Source organism: Bombyx mori, chromosome 21 (assembly GCF_030269925.1).
Source record: "Bombyx mori chromosome 21, ASM3026992v2".
NCBI classification, from domain to species: domain Eukaryota; kingdom Metazoa; phylum Arthropoda; class Insecta; order Lepidoptera; family Bombycidae; genus Bombyx; species Bombyx mori.
This window is the reverse complement of record NC_085127.1, coordinates 7,501-17,571: the sequence shown is the minus strand read 5'-3', so window position 1 is coordinate 17,571 and position 10,071 is coordinate 7,501.

Below are 10,071 nucleotides of genomic sequence, written 5' to 3'. Positions count from 1 at the left end.
CCACCAGGACTACAGCCTACCGAATGGAACGGAAGCTCCGTCTGTCCATCAAAATATAAAAAGCCCATTGAATAAAACATGGTTCAGTACTTACGCGCGCACATACGCGCTGATCATGAAATGTACATACAGCTGGACGTCCACGGATCCACACTCGATCCACAACTCTTATGTTTTCATCGAGACGGTGGTCGGCTATCACATCATTTTAGAACTCGCGATAGGATGTGCTGTGAGCGTGCCGGGGTGCGTACTATCATTTTTCAAATTTCTGCCGTTCCCTAAAGACGTGATAAAATAACAAGGACTCTGAGTTAATATGACAGAAGGTAAGGTTGTATTCACGATGGGGCGTCGGCGCACTGCTGGTCGCTCTCGACTGGGTGGCAGTGTCCTGTGCGAGCATCAGTAGCCCAGTGTGCGCCTGTTCTAACGTTTGATCGTAATCTCTAGAGGACGCTCATCTTTATGGCGTCCTCTTTAAAACAACCCACCGATACCCGCCGCGAGTCACACACTCGCCGACAAGACGGCCCCTGACAACATGGCGACGCGAAGCTGTGTCTCTGCGCCACACAACCTGCCATCTGTGAATTCTGCAACTTGCTCCCACAGGGCTCACATCCAACCAATATTACATGTACACCTTATTGTTCGTATTAACAGAGAATTTTAATACTAAACGGGAATATAAACTTTAGGATATTATGCATATCTTTTGTGAGTAAAAAAAACTTAAGATTTTGTGGAGAACTTTATCAGTCCGTTGATGATGGGTGATGCGGGATTCAAAACAATAAATAGGACAATGGCGACAAAAACTTTTTTTTGTACATTTTCCAGAATTGCCATTTACAATTAGTGCCTATTGAGGTATTCAGAAATTTAAATAGCGCAAACAAAAAAGAGATAACACGAAGAAGAAAAAATAAAAGTCTGAGTAAAACAAAGAGATGGGAAAATAAACGATGAAGAATGAAATGAAAACTCAAACGCAATTCGGTGAGTTTATTCCATTATTAAATTGTTCGTGAAAGCGAGATAACCTCGGCTTAAGTTGTGTGAGAAAGTTTCGTTTAACTTCGAGCAGCCGACGTGAGCTCCGAAGCAAGCGATGTTCTCTTGTACAGCAAGGCGTGGACGTGACGCGACGTGACGTGACGGCTTCTCCTGGCGCAGGGGTGGCACTCGGCGGCGGATCAAAGCGCGACCGGGCGCGTCGCCCTCGGCTGTCGAGACCACTCGGACCTGACGCGAACTCACTACTCGCTGCACGCGGCCAAGCCGTGTTTCAGTACCTAACCTCTACAACTCGGAGGACGTACCATCTAGTGATCATTTCTGAAAACGGGGGTTTTCTTCTTTAATCACTGATCAATCTCACTGGGTAATTTGTACGCAAAATAGTGATTCTTGGCTCTGTTTCGTTATCTATATATTAATACGTGAAGTAAAACTTTGTACCTCTTTTTACGAGAATTGCGCGGACGGATGACTATAAAATTTCCCACACTTATAGTTTATATAGAGAACAAGTGCAGAATGCAATTTTTTTTTTTAATTATGCACAAAAATACATTAAATCTATACTAATATTATAAAGCTGAAGAGTGTGTTTGTTTGAACGCGCTAATCTCAGGAACTACTGGTCTGATATGAAAAAGTATTTTAGTGTTAGATAGCCCATTTATCGAGAAAGGTCCTGCATAAAGTATATAACATCACGCTAAGACCAATACAAGCGGAACGCCAATAAAGAATGTTTTAAAATCGGGGTTTTTTCCCTTTTGAGAGGTTCTACTACGTGCGCTGCGGCAATGCTTAAAGTTTCGCTAAAATAATGTATGAGAGAATTGTTCCTCTTTTTGTTTTTGTTTATCCAAATAAATACCTTATTCATTACAACATTGAAACACCCAAATCACTTCAAGATAGGCTTTGACAATTAATTATAGATTTTTCTGGATTTCTCCAGGATCCCATCATCAGGTCTTGATCATTACAAGACAATTCGGGAAGTCTATCCTTTCGAACAAAAAACAGAAAAGAGAATAATCAGAATCGGTTCAAGCATTCTCGAGAAATTAGTGAACATACATAGATAAAAATGGTGGTCGAATTGAGAGCCTCCTCTTTTGATGTCGCTTAAAAAGCCTGATTTTGGTACCTTATATAGCTCCTTAGCATTCTATTATTCAAAAATATTTACACTTTCTACGTAAATGAAGAGGCGGGTAAAATTTAGCGTTATGCCAATGTATTCCACTATTCCACGCGAACGAAGTCACGGGCAAAAGCTAGCCAATAAATAAAACATTACACACACCACCATGTATTTGACACACACACACATATACTCCTTGTTTAATAGCAAACTTTTGCTATTGGTTAAAGTCTGTAGTCAAATTGAGAATAGGTTAATATTATTTATCTTTAATATTACGAATATTTTTCTATAGTGTAGTCTCGGCGAAATATGTGACTATAGAAATATAAAGTCTTTGAAAATAGAACCATAATAATGTTCAAACTTATAATTTCAATTAATTTCAGTCGAGTTTCAACTACTGCGGGACCACTAGTTGAAATAAATACATTGTGAAGTGATCATTGAAAAGCTTCACCGTGACGTGAGCGGTGCTTGTGAACCCTCGCGCCGAGCGCGTTGCCTCATAGCGACGGTGACCGGTCTCTGCACTGAGCTTCGGTTGTTGCTAATGTGACCTCATGACCCCAAGCACCCTGCTTCGGCAACATCCATGATGCGATGTTTCCGGGCTACGGATCCACCGAGCCCCACGTGGCGGCGAGCACGTCAACCTATTAATAACCGTATTAACAAATAGAACAATAAAACGATGTGTAGACGAAATAGAAATAATATATATGAAAATATGACAGAATTAAAGGGGGGCTCCCTATTTTTTTGCTGGACGTAGAGCGCTCACAGCAGCAGCTCCGTGCTAAATTTAATGTTGTTCGGACGGAGGACTGAAGTCTTGTGATGAGTTGGAGTTAAATTAAACAAATCGAACAAATTGATGGTTCACAAAGACACAAGAATCTATTTTGTTTTTCTGTTTTATTATATATGAGCATAGAAAATATACATGCTGCGGAAAAAAGTATATGGCGAAAATGAAATTTAAGCACTTCCCAAAATGCTTGAATTAATAAAATAAAATTGCAACAGCGACGTGCCGCGGCGCCGATGTGATTATGGACGCGTCAGCACGCAGCCAATCAACAACCATTGAGATGCAAATGTCGGTCGATTCCTGCGCGCGCTCTCTAAACTACGGCCTCACTTTTATAATTTCATGTAGAAAAATAAATTGTGGGCATGTGGACACCGAACTTGTTACAAGCGCGTCGCAATCAGCAGCGGCCGGCGCGGGGTCGCGGGCCCGCCGCCGCGCCGCGCCTCCATCGACTTCAGCAATCGTTTACAATCAACATGTGACTTAAAACACTAACAAAACTCTGACGTATTGAGCGATGGGACCATGACTTTTAACAGAAAATTTCCATTCACATAGTCAGCGATTTAGTTGCAACATCTATATTTTAGTTACTCTGAAAAACATCTCAGACAGTTCTAAGTCAGCCGGGCTGTCTCTCGTCCTTCGTCGAGTGAGTAATACTCGCATACCCGTACATACATACTCGTATGTAGTACCCATGTGTAGGGAGTGCAGCGAGTGACGCCGGGCGCGAAGCCAACACAATCATTGTATTGGCACGCGACCCGCACCTCTCACTGCTCACTGCTTGCTCTATGCTCTACGCTCTACGCTTGGGACGATATCTTGAAACAAACATTATGTAAGCTTTGTGTTAATGTCACGTATTTTACCTTTTTTTTTTTTTTTATTGCTTAGATGGGTGGACGAGCTCACAGCCCACCTGATGTTAAGTGGTTACTGGAGCCCATAGACATCTACAACGTAAATGCGCCACCCACCTTGAGATATAAGTTGTAAGGTCTCAGTATAGTTACAACAGCTGCCCCACCCTTCAAACCGAAACGCATTACTGCTTCACGGCAGAAATAGGCAGGGCGGTGGTACCTACCCGCGCGGACTCAACAGGTCCTACCACCAGTAATTACGCAAATTATAATTTTGCGGGTTTCACTTTTATTACACGATGTTATTCCTTCACCTAGGTAGAGATAGTGCTGAGCACCATAACAAATATATAAACAAGTAAGTATAAGGAGGAACGTGGCAGCTAGCGGGACAGCCGGCCTCAGTGAGGCTCTCTGGGAGAGGGTTCATGCGTAACGTATATTCAAAATCACAACTATGCACTTCGCAATCACTAAGACTATGCACTTCCTCCACTGCAACAGCGTATCCTTGGATCTTAAAAACCTAGGAGCTAGAAACGCGGCAATCTAGACTTACAAAAATTATCTTGCCGAGTCAAATCAGAGCAGATGCGACGTTACAGTGTGATGTTAGGAGGGATAGAGCTAGAAGGACTCGCGCCCTCTAATCAGGCACACTGGAGACTAGCACCGACCCTCAGGGCCAAATATCGCCACAGTGCCACACACTCGTGCGTCTAACAAATGCAATGCCTTACGGAGCACAGCTTACTAGAGCATCTGGAACTTCGATGGTCGCTGCTTTAATGACATGACACAAGATGCGCCGCTCTCTCCGCCGCTGCAACCGGCACGTCAATGAAACGTCGCGGGCCGGTGCATAGTATGGCGTGCTGGATGTGAGTTCCACCGCCCGGCAGAACATTACAGTACATTACTCGATACCAAACTTGCGTCGGAAGGTAGAACTTCCTGGGACGGGACCACGCTCAACTCTGCCCAGCGTAACATACGAGTGTGTACATTCAGATACGTATTGCTATAAATAAACCGTCGAATGTGGTGGTAGTCGGTCCGCTGTCGGTAGCGGGTCCGTAGCAGAGAAACGAATACGAGAGCCACGTTCGACTATTGAAGGCTCCACAAAGCAACACATTCGACTTGCCCTTTCCTTTCTTTTGCAATAACTAAACTTCTTTGTCTGGAGCGGTTCCTTTTGTCTCGTTCACTCCCGCTTCGAACGAGCGGGAGATCCGATCAAAGGCATTTATCGTCGGGAAAGAAATTAAAGTCGCGCCGAATCGAACGGTTTTATCTATGTGTCGATAGCGGTCACAAATTATGTGCTTCCTTGCGTTACTGAACATTTCCACTAACACTACCTCATACACGACTTAATACAATGGGTAGCTCCTGCGTTGTTTCCACATTATATTCCATTGTAATAATATTAGATCAATTAAAATATGTTGCTACGCATGCATGGTATTTTTCTTGGAACTGGAAAAAAGCAACCTGATAACTCTATGCTCTTCTGCTTTAAAATGAAACAAAACGTTTTAACACACACAAAAATACACGGATTCTCAATCTTAGGATTATTTAGGAAGGAAGAACCTAAAGCAAAGTTAGCTTTGCTTTAGGTTCATTTCCTTTCTGTTCTATTCTTTGAAATGTGAAATAAATAAAACGTGTCAGTGACAGTGTGCTTTAATCTTACTACAATACTTAAAATAACTATTCAAATATGAACACTAAAGCAATGAAGCTAAAGTATATAATTAATCGGCACCTGTAAAGTAAAGGTCGAGCAAAGATAAATGAATTTCTACTCATTGACGTAGTACTGAGAGCGGCGTTATCTGTGTTTTGTGCCTTATCTCTGTACGTAACACGATGCCCGGATTTATAGCGACGCTCGGCGCTCGGCGCTCGATCTACTCGGAGTCGGAGTCGGAGTCGGAGGCCGCGGTACGGTCGTCTACTGCTGGGAGCACGCGACACTACTAACTTGCAAATTACATTAATGTGGGTCCAGTGAAGCCCGCACTGGAAATGATTGATTGCAAAATATCAAGTGAATATGCCGACATTTAAATACATGTGCCACTCTATCAGACCACAGACGTCGCCGTTGGGCATAGACCTCCTGCCAAGCATCGTCCACCTTGTGAGAGAGAGGTCTACTCGGGCCGAGTAAGCCTTTCACAAGGTGCTTAATTTTACCATTGTTTTCCTGCGAATCTCTTCATTTCTGATTTGATCTCGCAGGGATGCTCCGTGCGTACTCCTATGCATTGCTGTTTAGGTGACATTGAGCATTCTGATAAGGCCCCTTGTGAGCGGCCACGTCAAAATGCGAGGTCTCAACGATAACCACAACAGCGTCGTTAAGCCGAAACTGAGTTATGAACTCGCCGTTGAGGTTGATGCGAGGGACGGGGTTCGACACCCGGTCTGTAGTCGAACTGACGTAGTGGCGTTTACATACTAACACTTCAACACTTCGATGTACCGGTAATCAGTTCGGCACCGCTAGAAAAACTGCAACACGGGCCAGTTCTCGATCGAATCAACGGCTTTCTCATAGGCCATAACCTGCCACAGGGTATCAATGTGCTTAACGGTATTATAAACAGCCAAGCTTTTAGCTTACCAAGCATTACCAGGCATTACCAGATTAGGTTTAGGTTAGGTTTTGGTCAGGTTTGGGTTTATTTTATTTTATTTTTTATTTATTTTATTTATTATTAACATAGAAGTAGAAACACAATCATTTGCATATGTGCTTGAACTGGGTGATAAAACCTGTATCTCAAGCAGCAGTGCTCCTCGTACAAAGAATACAACAACTTTAAATGCAGATACACAAAAATAGAAAAGTAATAGACAAAAATTAAACTGAAATTCATGGGTTGCATAAAAGTGACAATATGTGAGCTTAAAAATATAACAATGAACAAAAAATATAGAAATGAATGTATTAATGTACCCTCTGTGTGTAATGAGTCTGAGCATGAGTGAGTTTAAGAGGGTGTGTGGGTGTAGTCAAAACATTAAAAGTTATTTAACAACAATTCAGTGTCCTCATAGTTAAAATTAAGCAACAAATTAAATATAGAAGTTCTGCCTTTTTTGCTGTTTAGGGGATATATATTAAGGTGTTTATTAATTTTATTATAAAGATTGGGACCTAAGTAGCAAAAGAACCTATGGATAAATTGAGTTTTAAGTGGGATGGTTCCACAGACATTATAAATACGTCGCCTCTGTACCAAACTAGGGTTGTAAGTACAAATGGAATGCTTTTTCAAGATTATTTTATAAATAAATAATTGCCGGATACTAAGCACTTCACAATTTTGATAAAGCTGATGTGTAGGGTAGATCTTAGATTTAAAAGAGCAAACTTTAAGGATGGTCCTCTGGGCTTTCTCCAATGAAAGTAAATTAGTTTTGGGAGCTCCACCCCAAAAGTAATGCAATAAGACAAAATTGACTGACAAAGGGCCTGATAGATTTGTTTAAGTAATTTGAAATCCATAATATGCCGATTTGCTTGAAAATATAAATAAGTTTCCTCGTGCAGTTGGTAACAAAGTTTATATGTTGTTTAATATTCAAGTTGCTATCAATTATAATCTCCAAATATGTATTGATATATATTTGATATATTGAATCATTTGAACATTTGAACGAGACAAGGGGGGGGGGGGGGGGCAAGTGCATTGTGAGTTATTTTTGCAGTTGCTATCGTGTGCAGTTAAACTAAGAGTTGCAGGAGGGTGAGTATTTTTTCGCATAGTTAAAGTTACCAGTTTGGTTGTATCTGTATTAAGTGTCAAGTAATTGCAACGAAGCCAGGTGGTAACTATACGGAGACCTTCCTGAGCTTCCATAAACACACTATCTCATGATTCAGCAGAAAAGAGTAGAACAGTATCACCAGCATACGAAATAATTTTGCCACGTACAGAATTGAGCTCCAGGAGATCATTGATATAAATCAAGAAAAAAACAGGAATGTCCCTCCTGAAATAGTTATCAAATTTGACGCATTGGTAACGGACGGTTAATTATCATTGATATAATTATCATTATAATTGAACACCTGTAATCCCGATTTTTTCGTTTTTTTTTTTTTTGTAAGGATAGTAGTCATACAGACTGTATCAAATGCCTCTGCCAAATCCAAAAATCAACCTAAGGTTTTGTTTTCCTTATCCAAGTTCTGGACTATATAGTCTACAAGTTCATAAACCGCATTGTCAGTAGATTTTCAAGATCTAAAGCCAAGTTAGATTCTAAATACCGTACAAGCCTAGTATTGATTAAACGTTCTAGGTTTGGGTTAGGTTTGGATTAGGTTGGGTTTGGTTTTGGTTTTGGTTTAGGTTTGGTGTAGGTTTAGGTTAGGTTAGGTTAGGTTAGGTTAGGTTAGGTTAGGTTAGGTTAGGTTAGGTTAGGTTAGGTTAGGTTAGGTTAGGTTAGGTTAGGTTAGGTTAGGTTAGGTTAGGTTAGGTTAGGTTAGGTTAGGTTAGGTTAGGTTAGGTTAGGTTAGGTTAGGTTAGGTTAGGTTAGGTTAGGTTAGGTTAGGTTAGGTTAGGTTAGGTTAGGTTAGGTTAGGTTAGGTTAGGTTAGGTTAGGTTAGGTTAGGTTAGGTTAGGTTAGGTTAGGTTAGGTTAGGTTAGGTTAGGTTAGGTTAGGTTAGGTTAGGTTAGGTTAGGTTAGGTTAGGTTAGGTTAGGTTAGGTTAGGTTAGGTTAGGTTAGGTTAGGTTAGGTTAGGTTAGGTTAGGTTAGGTTAGGTTAGGTTAGGTTAGGTTAGGTTAGGTTAGGTTAGGTTAGGTTAGGTTAGGTTAGGTTAGGTTAGGTTAGGTTAGGTTAGGTTAGGTTAGGTTAGGTTAGGTTAGGTTAGGTTAGGTTAGGTTAGGTTAGGTTAGGTTAGGTTAGGTTAGGTTAGGTTAGGTTAGGTTAGGTTAGGTTAGGTTAGGTTAGGTTAGGTTAGGTTAGGTTAGGTTAGGTTAGGTTAGGTTAGGTTAGGTTAGGTTAGGTTAGGTTAGGTTAGGTTAGGTTAGGTTAGGTTAGGTTAGGTTAGGTTAGGTTAGGTTAGGTTAGGTTAGGTTAGGTTAGGTTAGGTTAGGTTAGGTTAGGTTAGGTTAGGTTAGGTTAGGTTAGGTTAGGTTAGGTTAGGTTAGGTTAGGTTAGGTTAGGTTAGGTTAGGTTAGGTTAGGTTAGGTTAGGTTAGGTTAGGTTAGGTTAGGTTAGGTTAGGTTAGGTTAGGTTAGGTTAGGTTAGGTTAGGTTAGGTTAGGTTAGGTTAGGTTAGGTTAGGTTAGGTTAGGTTAGGTTAGGTTAGGTTAGGTTAGGTTAGGTTAGGTTAGGTTAGGTTAGGTTAGGTTAGGTTAGGTTAGGTTAGGTTAGGTTAGGTTAGGTTAGGTTAGGTTAGGTTAGGTTAGGTTAGGTTAGGTTAGGTTAGGTTAGGTTAGGTTAGGTTAGGTTAGGTTAGGTTAGGTTACGCCTCCCTGGGACCTAGAAGCGGAGGCGCTCGCTGCGGATTACGCGTGGCGATGCGATCTCCGCTCCAGGGGGGAGCCGCGTCCCGGCGCGGCGGAAGTTCGAGCGCGGAAACTTCAATCTCGGCGTGCCGTGCTCGAGGCGTGGTCTCGCCGCCTGGCGGACCCCGCCTACGGGCGACGGACTGTCGAGGCGATCCGCCCGGTCCTCTCGGACTGGGTGAATCGCGACCGAGGACGTCTCACCTTCCGAGCGACGCAGGTGCTCACGGGACACGGCTGTTTCGGTCGCTACCTGCACCTCGTCGCCCGGAGGGAGCCGACGCCGAAGTGCCACCACTGCAGTGGCTGCAACGAGGACACGGCGGAGCACACGCTCGCGTACTGCACCGCTTTCGCGGAGCAGCGCCGCGTCCTCGTTGCAAAAATAGGACCGGACTTGTCGCTTCCGACCGTCGTGGCTACGATGCTCGGCAGCGACGAGTCCTGGCAGGCGATGCTCGACTTCTGCGAGTCCACCATCTCGCAGAAGGAGGCGGCGGAACGGGAGAGGGAGAGCTCTTCTTCCCTCTCGGCGCCGTGCCGCCGCCGTCGAGCCGGGGTTCGGAGGAGGGCGTTTGTCCAGCTCCAGCCCCTATGAGGAGGCAGTCTCCTCCCGGTGATGGTCACGGGGCGACCTAAGGGGGTTGAGGCTGCGCCGCACGCTACCGTCACTCTAGCGCGCTG